Genomic DNA, 15239 nt, shown 5'->3' on the forward strand with positions numbered 1-15239 from the left:
ATTTTGCTAGCTGCAGTATCAGTATATATATATATATATATATATATATATATATATATATCCCAGCTTAGTGCAGCTACATCTCACTGTAGGCCATTAGTATGTCTGGAAGGCCAACAAGGAGAGGCAGACAGTCACAAGCCAATGAAAGAGGGCAAGCAGGCTCTGTGTCTAGAGGGAATAGTGCTGGTCGTGGACACGGTGCATCCTCATCAGCACGTGGCTGTGGGACACGCTTGGCCTTTTTTTCGGCAGCTGGCCATGTTGAGTCGCAACATGCGGAAGACTTGGTCGAGTGGATGACCAAGCCATCATCATCCTCCTCATCCTCCCTCACCCATGCTCAGGGTACTTTGTCTGGCAAAGCAGCTGCCACTGCGGCATCTTCCCTCGGCTCAATGGCATCAGTGACTCCTTCCCTAACCCCACCATGTCCTCCTGAGGAGCCAGTTGAACTGTTTGATCACAGTGTTGGGTACATGCTCCAGGAGGATTCCCAGCGTTTAGAAGGCTCTGATGATGATACTGAACTAGATGAAGGCAGTAACGTCAGCACGGACAGAGGGGGTGCCCAAGAAGGACAGCAATCTGGCAGTCATGTTCCCCCTGCTGCAGCATACTGCCAGGTTTGCTCCAGTGATGAGGAGGGAGGGGGTGATGAGGTCACTGACTCAACGTGGGTGCCTGATAGGAGAGAGGAGGAGGAGGAGGAAGAGGAGGAGGAGGCACATCACCGACGAGGCAGGATGCCCTCCAAGGGCCAGCTTAAGGGCAGCACACTGACTGCATCACACCTCAGAGCTCCACATGTGCAGGACGCTGCTGTCTCTGCGCGTTATTCCAAAAGTTCTTTGGTGTGGGCCTTTTTTGAGACAAGTGCATCTGATGGCTCCGCTGCTATTTGCAACATATGTCTCAATCGTATCTCGTGTGGCCAAAACATCTCCCGCTTGGGCACCACATGCTTGACCAGACATATGTTGACTGCCATGCAGTTCGTTGGCAAGCGTACCTAAAAGACCCACACCAAAAAACAAAGAGGACCTCTCCTTACTCCTCATCAGCTGGGATCTCCAACCCCACTATACCTTCAGTCCTCTCTGAGACCTGCACTGAGAGGAATGAAGGTGTAGAATTAGGTGTGTCACAGCCAAGTACTTGCGGGCAATCTGCTATGGGTACACCAACGTCAGATTGTACCAGGCAAATTTCCCTGCCCCAGCTGCTGCACCGCAAAAGTAGTTCACTCCCAGCCATCCACATGTTGAATGCTAGCTTGGCAAAATTGCTAGCACTTCAACTGCTACCTTTTCAGTTGGTAGACTCTGCCCCCTTCCGTGAGTTTGTGGAATGTGCGGATCCTCAGTGGCAGGTTTCCAAACGCCCCTTTTTCTCACGGAAGGCGATTCCGGCTCTCTAACGGCATGTGGAAGACAATGTCTTGGCCTCGCTGGACAGGGCGGTCAACGGTAAGGTGCATATTACCGCTGACTCATGGTCCAGCAGGCATGGACAGGGATGTTACCTAAGTTTCACGGCGCATTGGGTGACTCTTCTGGCAGCTGGGAAGGATGCAGGACAAGGTGCAGTAGTGTTGGAGGTTGTTCCGCCACCTCGCCTCCAAAATACCATTACTAGTGATTCTGCCACACCTCTCTCCTCCACCCACTCCTCTTCTTCTTCCTCCATGGCCTCTTTCTGTGCTTTGTCCTCAGAACCAGCGGTGCTCCATAGGCGTTCAAGGGGCTACGCAAGTACGCAGGCCAAAAGATGCCATGCGGTGCTTGAGCTGGTGTGCTTGAGGGACAGGAGCCACACTGGGGCAGAGGTTCTGTCAGCTCTGCAGGGGCAGGTTCAGAGGTGGTTGATGACACACCAACTTAAGGCAGGAATGGTGGTTTGCGACAATGGCACCAACCTCCTCTCCGCCCTCCTACAGGGACAAATGACCCATGTGCCCTGTTTGGCTCACGTCCTTAACTTGGTGGTGCAGCGGTTCTTGGGCAGGTCCCCGGGCTTACAGGATGTCCTGAGGCAAGCCAGGAAAGTCTGTGTGCATTTCCGCCGGTCATATAATGCCAGTGCTCAGCTGGCAGACCTCCAAAAGGAATTTAACCTGCCCAAGAACCGCCTAATCTGTGACATGCCCACCAGGTGGAACTCAACGTTGGCCATGCCGCAGTGGCTGCACACGCAGCAGAGGGCAATCAATGAGTACCTGTGCGACTATGGCACCAGGACAGGGTCAGGGGAGCTTGTTTTTTTTACCCCACGCCAATGGGCCATGATCAGGGATGCATGCATTTTCCTGTCACCATTTGAGGAGGCCACAAGGATGGTGAGCAGTGACAGTGCATGCATCAGTAACACTGTCCCCCTTGTCCACTTGTTGGAGCACACGCTGCATGGAATAATGGACAGGGCACTTGAGGCAGAACAGAGGCAGGAAGAGGAGGACTTCCTTAGCTCTCGAGACCCCCTTTATCCAGACAGTGTTCCTGTGTGCCCGCCGATCACACAGAAAGAGGACGAGGAGGAGGAGGATTGTGTCAGTATGGAGGTGGAGCTTGGCACTCAGCATCAGCAGCAGTCTTTAAGGGATCATTTACAGTCCCAAGAAACACATGGACTTGTACGTGGCTGGGAGGAGGTGGCTGCGGACCATGTCATCCTTAGTGACCCAGAGGACTCCGGACTGAATGCCTCAGCAAACCTACGCTGCATGGCCTCCCTGATCCCGCAAAGCCTGCGGAAGGATCCTTGTATTCTGGGTTTCAAGGAGAAGGAACAAAACTGGCTGGCAACCCTCCTTGATCCACGTTACAAGGGTAAGGTTGCGGACCTTATCTTGCTATCGCAGAGGGAGCAGAGGATGAAACATCTTCAGGAGGCCTTGCATAAAGGTCTGTGCAATGCGTTCCCAGAGACTGGGAGGTTACAAACGTCTGTTTCTGGACAACGTGTTGCTGAGGCTTCGGTCAGTCAAAGAAGGATCGGTGGAGAAGGTGGCCGTCTGACCGATGTGTTCAGACAATCGTTTAGTCCACAGCCCCAAGGTATGATCGGTTCCAGCAACCATCGCCAGCGTCTGTTTTACATGGTGCAGGAATACCTAGGGGCAAGATCTGACTTGGACACCTTTCCCACCGAAAATCCTCTGGGTTACTGGGTCTTGAGGATGGATCACTGGCCAGAGCTTTCACAGTATGCAATTGAGCTACTGGCCTGTCCTGCATCCAGCGTTCTTTCGGAACGCACATTCAGTGCTGCTGGAGGCTTTGTAACCGATCACAGGGTGTGTCTGTCCACCGACTCAGTCAATCGACTGACCTTCATAAAAATGAATCAGTCTTGGATCACCACCAGCTACCAAGCACCTGATGCTGATGTAACCGAATATTTTTTTTTGAAATGTCAGATCCCTTCAAAGACTGCCTATGCTGATGCTGAGTGACTATCCTGTTATGCTGAGTAATTATCCTCTTCCTCCTCAATGATCATGCTGATAGCTTGTAAGAACATTTTTGGTTCTGGGCGCTGCCACCAGTGCCTAAGGCCCAATTTTTCAGCCCCTGTTTAACAGGGACGTTTAATTACAATTTTTGATGCAATTCTTTGCAGCAGGGCTAGTTCCTGCGCTCCAACTAGAGTATCTGTGAGGGGTTGCAGTGTTGTGGCACCAGCACCAGTGCCTAAGGCCCAATTTTTCAGCCCCTTTTTAACAGGGGCGTGTAATTACAATTTTTGATGCAATTCTTTGCAGCAGGACTAGTTCCTGCGCTCCAACTAGAGTATCTGTGAAGGGTTGCAGTGTTGTGGCACCAGCACCAGTGCCTAACGCCCAATTTTTCAGCCACTGTTTAACAGGGGCGTGTAATTAGAATTCTTGATGTAATATTTCACAGCAGGACCTGTTTCTGCGCCCACCAAGAGTAACTGTGAGGACTTACAGTGTTGTGGCACCAGCACCAGCACCACCACCACCACCAAAGGCCCAATTTTTCTGACCCTGTTCAACAGGGGCATGTAATTACAATTCTTGATCTAATATTTCACAGCAGGGCCCTGTGAGGGCTTACAGTGCTCTGGCCACAACAACACCTAAGGCCCGAATTTCTGCTGAGTATATAGGGCAGGCCCCTACTTTCAAACATCCAACTTACAAACGACCCCTACTTGCAAACGGAAGGAGACAACAGGAAGTAAGATGAAATCTACCCCTAGGAAGGGAAATTCTCTCCTGTAAGAGTTAATATGGGAAAAACTTTTCTCTTTTACACTGATGCTTTATCACCAATCTTTGTTTTACTAAAAACCCCAAATTTTCAAAAACATTTGTCATTGGGACAAAAAGTGAGGTGAAATCTTCTGAAGAGGAGCACAGACAGCAAAACAAATGTCACAGGGGTGATAACCCTTCCCTATGTTTTCCAAAAAGCTTAAAATTGATTTTTTGGCTGGAGCTAAACATGTTAAAAATGTACCAGTTCAAAATTACAAACATATTCTACTTAACAACAAACCTACAGTCCCTGTCTTGTTTGTACCACCTGTATACTGCTGTTCAGAGTATATAGGGCCTGGGGGGCTCACACCTTTCCTTTTTTAATTTGGGTGCGGGGTTCCCCTTAATATCCATACAAGACCCAAAGGGCCTGGTAATGGACTGGGGGGTACCCATGCTGTTTGTCTCACTGATTTTCATCCATATTGCCAGGACCCGACATTACATTAAAGCCGCAAGCAGTTTTAAATGACTTTTATTCCTTTAAAAATGTCATTTTGTGCAGGGACTGTTCTAAGCATGGGAAACATGCGCCACTGTACAGGCATACTATAGACACCCCCAGGTACGATATTTAAAGGAATATTTCACTTTTTTTTTTTTTACTTTAAGCATCATTAAAATCACTGCTCCCGAAAAAACGGCTGTTTTTAAAACTTTTTTTTGCATTGATACATGTCCCCTGAGGCAGGACCCAGGTCCCCAAACCCTTTTTAGGACAATACCATGCAAATTAGCCTTTAAAATGAGCACTTTTGATTTTGAACGTTCAAGTCCCATAGATGTCAATGGGGTTCTAACGTTCGTGCAAATTTTCGGTACGTTCGCAGGTTCTGGTGCGAACCGAACCGGGAGGTGTTCGGCTCATCCCTATTTAGTAGTCAGATCGTTACAAAATGGTAATGTATTGATCCATCAGAATGGGACACTACTTGCAAAGCTTTAGTTTAGTTCAGTCTTAGGAAAGCATTTTATGGATATAGGCCTCAGTCATTTGGAAGTCTCCTCATGATCTTTATTAAATAGGGAGAACTACAAAGGCTGCTATAATGGGTCTGGATGATGAAGTAATCAAGACATTGGTATAATTGAAGTATATACTTTATTGCTTTGGATTATTGGACATTGTTTTGTCTACGGAGCACAACATAGATCATCTAAGTGTGTCTGTTATCAGAACTTATGCATACATCTTAGGCTGGTCATACATTAAACAATGTTCTTGTACATGTTTCCTTTAGATTTAATAAAACCATTTAATATGAGATCAATTTTAAACACTTTCAATTTCTGTGCATTAAGGAAAACCCTTACAGTACATAGTTGATGGTAAATTTAAAGGAATTTGAATAAGAAAATTGTGTAATGCATGGTCAGTCTTAGTCAGTTTTGGAAGCAGTTGGGGCATTTGTAGAATAATCTTTCATTTTACAGGATCATCTGACCTGTTTTTAATGTTTGTTGATTTGTTGATATGATTGTTTATCTCAGTGGCAAAAAAAATCAATTTGTTTAAAATTACAATAGGTAAGATCTGTGGTGTTTTGTTGTATTATATTGTCCCCTCTAAAACAGTAGTGTTATTTAAGATTATTATAACATACCAAAACATGTAAGGCTTTCTGTTCTGCTGTTGCCCATTTATCATATAAATGTCACTCATTATACCAAAATTACACACACAAAAAAAGCTATACATAGATGTATCACATAAAAATATCAGCAAAGCCCTACTAATTTGGAATCCATTATTTGAAGGGGTGTGATTTGGCAATGGCGGCAGGGGAGCTTTCCTGCTAAACTCTGCACTAACACGTTGTTGTATTCATTATCAACAGCACCAATAACCTCTGGACTGATGCTAAAATGAAGGATAAAGCACTGTGGTGACTGGAACTCAGCTTGCCCAGACATCTCAGACTTTTTCCTAGGCCCCTGCTCCTCAGCAAATGGTGGTGGGAGAACAAGAATGGTGCCTCTCTGTGGTGTGTCTTCATCGGAGGCCTTTGTGAATATTCCTCTGATACCAGGAGACACCTGTCTTTTTCCTCTGAGGGTTTGGCAGCAAATAATAAGGCTCCACTGATGGACCTAAAATGCTGATGTCCATCCCCAGGATGGGAAGGGATGAACAGCTTCACATCACAAATTGACACCAATATCTCTTCTGCCTTCAATTACAGGAAGATGATTTGGAGAACGGGAATAGGAGAAATAGCATTTTTGATGATCTAAAGACAGTGGTGACTGGCTTCTTCAATATACTCTTGGGGAACTCCCAGTGGAGGAATTGGAACTTGACAAAGTACATTGGACCTTACCAAACTGAAGACCCACACTAACTTCCGCAGGGAAGTGCTTTGCAGAATCAATTTTGTTACAGTCAAGGAAAGTATCATGCATTAGACTTGGGAAAAGCTGCCATTCCAATTTAACAGGTCCAAAATTGCTGTCCTCCTGGACATGTCCTGCCACATGCAGATCTGTAAAACCAATGTATTTTATGGCTGGGGACACCATTTTCACTTGCAAATATTTAAGGCAGCAAAACAATTTCAGCTTCATTCTCCAATACAGCTCCTCAATCTCTACAACTCCATAAAGAATAAGCCAGTTCCATTCGCTGACTGGACCACAACAGACCTTGAACCACTCTCATAACATAAGCCTCTAAGATGTCAACACATGGCTACCAAGCACCCACCACCTGTAGAAATGGCTGAATGACCTCCTGACTGAGATGTGAGACCTCTGGTACCTATGCAGGTAAAACTTTTATCAATGATCAGTTCCCACCCAGGTGTACGTCGGCCGCTTAAACAGCTATAGGGGGCACGCGCAGCATGACGCTTGAGCCGATGCATGTGGCTGGCCATGATGTCTGCCGGTGACCCACGATCACTGCTCAGAGAGCCAGAACAGGGATCTGTCAATGTAAACAGACTGATCCCCATTCTGTCAAGGAAGTAGAGAGAGAGATCCGCTGTTCTTAGTGTTCAGGAACAGGGATCTCTCTTTACTCCCAGTCAGTCCACTCCCCCCACAGTTAGAAACACCTCCCTAGGGAACACTTAACCCCTTGATTGCCCCTAGTGTTAACCCCTTCCACGCCAGTGACATTTTACAGTAATCAGTGGCTATTTTTAGCTCTGATCGCTGTATAAATGTCAATGGTCCCAAAAAAGTTTCAAACCTGTCCTATCTATCCACCACAATGTCACAGTCAAAAAAATGAAAATGCATTTGTTTCCACAAAGTTGTTCAACACATAGCATGTACATAGCAAAAATGACACCCCAAAATACATTCTGCTACTCCTCCTGAGTATGGCGATACCACATGTGTGAGACTTTTACACAGCCTGGCCACATACAGAGGCCCACCAGTGAAGTAGCACCTTCGGGCGTTCTACAAGCATAAATTACACTTCTAATTTCCTGACAACCTATTATTTTTGAAGGCCCTTATATTTCTAACACATAGCATTTACATACCAAAAACTACACTCCAAAATAAATTCTATTGAGGAAAGGGTAAAAAAAAAAGTATTACCTGTGGTTTTAGTAGTGTCCCCAAAGGAGAGAATTGTTCCATGCAGCAGACAGCAGGCAGGGATGTGCTTAGCAACAATAGTAATTATCCAGGCAGCAGGCAGGAATATTGTCTATAGTCAGCGCAAGGATATTGTCAGTACAGCATTTGTCCATAGAAATTGTCCAGGTAGAGGCCAGCACAGCTATACTATTGGTCCTGGTACACCGTTACCTGCCTGAACTCATTATTGTACTGCTCCCCAGCCCTTCATAAACATACTGCCTCTTGCTACAGCTAATTATTTCCATAGTCCAGGTAGCAGGCAGAGGTGTGGTCAGTTTATGCTGCAGGCAGGGGGATGGCAGCAGTAAGTCAGCAGGAGGCTGAGGGCCGCAATCAGGTAAGACCTGTGCACAGGGGCACAGGGGTAGAGGCTTTGACCAATGGCTGTTCACCCCTGTCGGTGACGCACTGTGTCTCAGAACAAGAGCCGCACTGCTCCACCGTCATATGACAGTGGGTGGGCGGCAACAGGGTAAAGCCCTCCAAGCCTATAAGTCCCAACCAACTTACCAAAGGGAGCCTGGAGGGATGCAGACACCCGGGCCAGTCCAGAAAATGTGACAGGGGGTTCTGTGCAGCCACAGGGGGCATACAAGGGCCAGGCTGTATCAGAGATTGAAAGACTGTTTTTAGAAAATGAATATAATTGGACATAACATAATATATATGTCCAATATAATTGGACATAACATTGTCCAATATGGACATTGTTATGTTATATGGATAACATAGCCTCAAAAATACTTACATAAACTCTGCTTATGAGAAGGTGTGAGTACAGGGGCGCCAATAATTCAATTTGCAAGTTGAGAGTGTGCATCTGGCACAGGGATGTCCACTATGAAAAAGGAGATGCAAGACAAATTGAATAAACTAAGGAAAATAGATAGATTGAAGACCAAAGTGATGTAAGTGAGATTGAGTGGTGAATGGGTAATACATGAAAAGAAGAGAAATGGAGGAAGGGGAGAGGAAAATGGATGGATTGAAGAGACAGGAAATTATGCTTAAAAAGTTGGGAAGAACCCAGGCAAACACAGCCAAAAAAATACATTTTTGCATCTATTCACGACAGTTTGTTTGGGTCAGCTCATACATGAGAGGAAAAACTGGATTTGCCTTGCAATAGATAAGAACACACAATGGTCGCCCCTGTCGTCCAGCTGAGATGATATAAATAGAGCTTTCTTTTGGTGGTATTTAATCACCACTGGGTTTTTTATTTTTTGCTAAATAAATGAATAATGACCAAATATTTTGAAAAAAATAAAAACATTTTTATAATTTACTATAAAATTTTGGAAACAGGTGATTTTTCTCCTTCACTGATATGCACAGATGAGGCTGCACTGATGGGCACTGATGAGTCTGCACTGATGGGCATTGATAGGCACTGATAGGCTGCACTGGTGGGCACTGATGAGGAGGCCTTGCTCGGCAATGATTGGTGGCACCAATGGGCACTAATAGATGTCACTGATGGACAACACTGACTGTTTTTAGAAAATGAATATAATTGGACATAACATAATATATATGTCCAATATAATTGGACATAACATTGTCCAATATGGACATTGTTATGTTATATGGATAACATAGCCTCAAAAATACTTACATAAACTCTGCTTATGAGAAGGTGTGAGTACAGGGGCGCCAATAATTCAATTTGCAAGTTGAGAGTGTGCATCTGGCACAGGGATGTCCACTATGAAAAAGGAGATGCAAGACAAATTGAATAACGTAAGGAAAATAGATAGATTGAAGACCAAAGTGATGTAAGTGAGATTGAGTGGTGAATGGGTAATACATGAAAAGAAGAGAAATGGAGGAAGGGGAGAGGAAAATGGATGGATTGAAGAGACAGGAAATTATGCTTAAAAAGTTGGGAAGAACCCAGGCAAACACAGCCAAAAAAATACATTTTTGCATCTATTCACGACAGTTTGTTTGGGTCAGCTCATACATGAGAGGAAAAACTGGATTTGCCTTGCAATAGATAAGAACACACAATGGTCGCCTCTGTCGTCCAGCTGAGATGATATAAATAGAGCTTTCTTTTGGTGGTATTTAATCACCACTGGGTTTTTTATTTTTTGCTAAATAAATGAATAATGACCAAATATTTTGAAAAAAATAAAAACATTTTTATAATTTACTATAAAATTTTGGAAACAGGTGATTTTTCTCCTTCACTGATATGCACAGATGAGGCTGCACTGATGGGCACTGATGAGTCTGCACTGATGGGCATTGATAGGCACTGATAGGCTGCACTGGTGGGCACTGATGAGGAGGCCTTGCTCGGCAATGATTGGTGGCACCAATGGGCACTGATAGATGTCACTGATGGACAACACTGATAGGCGGCACTGATGGACAACACTGATAGGCGGCACTGATGAGTGCCACTGATGGGCACTGATAGGCAGCACTGGTAGGCGGCACTGATATTTAACACTGATGAGGAGGCACTTATGGGCACTGATTGGCAGCACTGGTGGGCACTGATTGGCAGCACTGGTGGGCACACATTGGCAGCACTAGTGAGCACTAGGGATGAGCTTGGTGTTCGGGTCAAACATAAGTTCCATCGAACATCGGGTGTTAATCCGTTCTCTGAACAGCGAACATTGTGGGGTGTTCTCAGAAAATGTGAGCATCGCAGAATACCCCATAATGCACTGCGAGATCGCAGTGCATTGCTGTATGATATTTGGCCAAAGCATGCACCCGACCTGCATGCTTTAGCCAATCACAGCATGCTCTGCTAAGAGAGCCATAATTGGGCAAAGGCAGGGTGCCTTTGGCCAATCATGGCTCAGGGGAACTAAGTCCACGCTCCACACTATATAAGACTGCTTACACGGTGGCCTTGTGTAGTGTTCTTGGCATGAACAGAGAGATAGCTTTATTTAAATTAGGCAGGCAGGATATTCAGTTAGTGGCAGTGTATTTGATGTATGTATGTATATATATATATATATATATATATATATATATACACAGTCAGTCTAATATATATATATATATATATATATATATACACACATACTCTGCATCCGGTGTAGCCTATATCTATATATCTACAGTGCATTCTGCTGCTGGTGGTGTTATTGAGCCAGAACACGCTGAAGAGTTGGTGGAGTGGATAACAAAGCCGTCCTCATCCTCCTCATTCTCTGTCACCCAGGCTCAGAGTAGCTTGCCTTCCAACGCAGCTGCCAAATTTGCCTATTCCACTGGCTCCTTGTCCAGTCACTCCTTCTGTAGCACCACCATCATGCACAGAGGAGTCTCCAGAATTATTCGACCACAGTGATGGGTACATGCTGCTGGAGGATGCGCAGCGATTTGAAGGCTCTGATGTTGGTTCCCAGGTTGAGGAAGGGAGTAACGTGAGCCTAGAGAGTGGGGGTGCCACAGAAGGACAAGAAACTGGCAGTCATGTTCCCCCAGCTGCAGCATACTGCCAAGTTTGCTCCAGTGACAAGGAGGGAGGGGGTGATGAGGTCACTGACTGTATCTGGGTGCCTAAGAGAAGAGAGAAGGAGGAGGAGCAGGAGGAGAAGGCACAACTCCAATGAGGCAGGATGTCCTCTAGGGGGCAGCTTAAGGGTAGCCACCTATTGCATCACACCACAGATCTCCGCAGGTGTAAGGCGCTGACTCCCCACTGACTTTTAAAAGTTCCTTGGTGTGGGCCTTTTTCGACACATGTTTAGCAGATCGCACCGTTGCAGTTTACAACCTATGTCTGAAGCAGATCAAGCGTGGCCATAACATCAGCCGCTTGGGCACCAGACATATGATGACCTGCCATGTAGTCCATTGGCAACAACACTTGAAAGACCCACATCAAAGAAAACAGCGGACTTCTCCTTGCTCCTCATCTGGGATCTCAAACCCTACTATACCTCCAGTCCTCTTAAAAACCTGCACTGAGAGGAATGAAGATATAACAAAAAGTGTCCCAAATACTTGCAGCCAATCTGCTAGCAGTACACCTCCATCTGATTTTAGCAGGCAAATTTCCCTACCCCAGTTGCTGAGCCGTAAAAAGAAATTCAGTCCCAGCCATCCATATGCTCAGTGTCTAAATGCTAGCTTGGCCAAATTGCTAGCAGTGCAACTGCTGCCTTTTCAGCTGGTAGAATCTGCCCCCTTTCCTGAATTTGTGGAATGTGCTGTACCTCAGTGACAGGTTCCAAAACACCATTTCTTTTCACGGAAGGCCATTCCGGCTCTCTACTGGCATGTGGAAGGCAATGTTTTGGCCTTGTTTGACAGGGCGGTAAGCAGTAAGGTTCATATTACCACTGACTCATGGTCCAGCAGTCATGGGCAGGGATGTTACCCTTCCTTCACAGCACACTGGGTAACTCTGCTGGCAGCTGGGAAGGATGCAGGACAGGGTTCAGTGTTGTTGGAGCTTGTTCCACCACCATGCCTCCAAAATGCTAGTGGTGATTCTGCCAGAGCCCTCTCCCCCACCCCCTCCTCTTCTTCTTCCTCTATGGCCTCTTCTGCAGATTTGTCCTCTGAACCAGCGGTGCTCTGTAAGCGTTCAAGGGGCTATGCAAGCAGTCATACTAAAAGATGCCATGCGGTGCTTGAGTTGGTCTGCCTAGGGGACAGGAGCTACACTGGGGCAGAGATTCTGTCAGCTCTGCAGGGGAAGGCTCAGAGGTAGTTGACGCCACACCAGATTCAGCCAGGAATGGTTGTATGCGACAATGGGACCAACCTTCTCTCTGCCCTCCGACAGAGACTCTTCCATGTTTGGCACGTCCTGAATTTGGTGGTGCAGTGGTTCTTGAGCAGGCACCCAGGCTTACAGGATCTCCTGAAGCAGGTAAGAAAAGTCTGTGGTCATTTCTGCCAGTCATAAAAATGTCAGTGCTTGGCTGGCTGACATTCAAATGGAATGCAACCTGCCCACCAACTGCCTCATTTGTGACATGCCCACCATGTGGAACTCAATGTTGGCAATGCTGCAGTGGCTGCACTCGCAGCAGAGGGCCATCGATGAGTACCTATGTGAGTATGGCACCAGGACAGGGTCAGGGGAGCTTGGCTTTTTTTCACCACACCAGTGTCTACTGATCAAGGATGCATGCACTGTCCTGTCACCATTTGAGGGGGCCACAAGAATGGTGAGCAGTGTCAGTGATACTGTCCCTTGCCTTCCTGTTGGAGCCCATGTTTCATGGAATAATGGACAGGGCACTTGAAGCAGAACAGCAGGAGGAAGAGGAGGACTCCCTTACCTCTCAAGGCCCCTTTTATCCAGATAGCATTCCTGTGGGCCCGCCAAACACACAGGAAGAAGAGGAGAAGGAGGATTGTGTCAGCACGGATGTAGAGGATAACACTCAGCAGCAGTCTTTAAGGGACGGTTTTCAATCCCCAGAAACCCAAGGAGTTGTACATGGCTGGGAGGAGGTAGTTACGGATCATGCAATCCTTAGTGACCCAGAGGACTCAGAATCGAATGCCTCTGCAAACTTACGCTCCATGGCCTCCCTGATTCTGCAAAGCCTAAGAAAAGGACCCTAGGATTCGTAGTATCAAGGAGAGGGATCATTACTGTCTGGAAACCCTTCTTGATCCACGTTACAAGGGTTGTAGAACTAATCCTGCCTTTGCAGAGAGAGCAGAGGATGAAACATCTTCAGGAGAACCTTGAAGAAAGGTTTGTGCAATGCATTTCCAGACCCTGGGAGGTTACAATTTCCTGGTGCTGGACAACTTGTTGCTGAGGCTTTGTTCAGTCAGAGGAAGAGCAGTGGAGAAGGTGGCCCGGCTGACCGATGCCTTTAAACAATTTTTCAGTCCTCAGCGCCAAGCTCTGATCGGTTAAAGCAATCATCGCCAGCGTCTGCATTACATGGTGCAGGAATAACTAGGGGCAAGAGCAGACTTGGAGATCTTTCCAGCAGAGCATCCACTGGGTTACTGTCAGGAAAAGTCTTCTTGCAAACATTCCAGTAAACTGAAGTTCAAAAGAGTGCCTGTGCTCAGAAGCACCATCCGGCGCTCGCGCGCGCACGCAATAGCACCAATAGCGCGCACAGGCGTACGCGTATGCACGATAGCGCCAATAGCGGCGCATGGGCACGCGCAGGTGCACACGCGTGCCCCTTGTGACAATACTTGGTGCCAAGATAGGCTATTTAAAGAGAACTGCTCCATTGCTGCCTTGCTGTCCGGTCTACAGCGTTCCTGAAGACCCCTACTGCCCTGTTACCTTGTACTCTGCCTTTGCTGCCTGATACCTGTTGGATTGTTCCTGATTACTCTGTTTGCTGCCCGCCCTGATCTCGGCTTTGGACTTTGACTATTCTCCTGGATTTACCTTCTGTACCTGATCTGCCCGCCTGTGTTTGACCCGGCTTGCCTGTACCCTGCTGTCTACATCCCGCTGCTGGACTACAGTACACCTCCCGGGTGTCCAATCCTGCTGCTGGACTACAGTACACCTCCCTGCTGTCCAATCCTGCTGCTGGACTACAAGACACCTCCCTGTTGTCTACATCCTGCTGCCGGACTACAGTACACCTCCCTGCTGTCTACATCCTGCTGCTGGACTACAGTACACCTCCCTGCTGTCCAATCCTGCTGCTGGACTACAAGACACCTCCCTGTTGTCTACATCTTGCTGCCGGACTACAGTACACCTCCCTGCTGTCTACATCCTGCTGCTGGACTACAGTACACCTCCCTGCTGTCCAATCCTGCTGCTGGACCACAAGACATCTCCCTGCTGTCTACAACCCTGCTGCTGGACTACAGGACTTCTCCCAGCTGACTACCTGATTCAGCTCTCTGCTCCAGCCTTCCAGTCAGGCACTTGTGCCCCTCCGCACTCCCAAGCTCCTGTCATCACTACCAGGGGTTCCCGAGTCGGAGGTATACGAGAGGCCTTTCCCTGCATTCCGGGCTCTACTCACCAGGTACGTGACAGTTACTGGGTCTTGAGGATGGACAACTGGCCAGAGCTTGCTCAATATGCAATTGAGCTACTGGCCTGTCCTGCATTCAGAGTGCTTTCTGAACACACATTCAGTGCTGCTGGAGGGTTTGTAATGGATCAAAGAGTGCGCCTGTCCACAGACTCCATTGATAGGCTCACATTCATAAAAATGAATCAGTCCTGGATCAGCAGCTATCAAGTACCTGATGCTGATGTAACTGATTGAATTTGCTATGGATGTGGGATCCCTTGAAGACTGCCTATGCTGACTATCCTATTCCTCCTCACTCTTGATGATGCTAGCTTCCAACAATATTTTTGGTTTAGGGCATGTAATTACAATTTTTGATCTAATATTTCACAGCAGGGACTGTTCCTGCG

The sequence above is a fragment of the Aquarana catesbeiana genome, linkage group LG02 (assembly GCF_042186555.1).
Source record: "Aquarana catesbeiana isolate 2022-GZ linkage group LG02, ASM4218655v1, whole genome shotgun sequence".
NCBI lineage: Eukaryota > Metazoa > Chordata > Amphibia > Anura > Ranidae > Aquarana > Aquarana catesbeiana.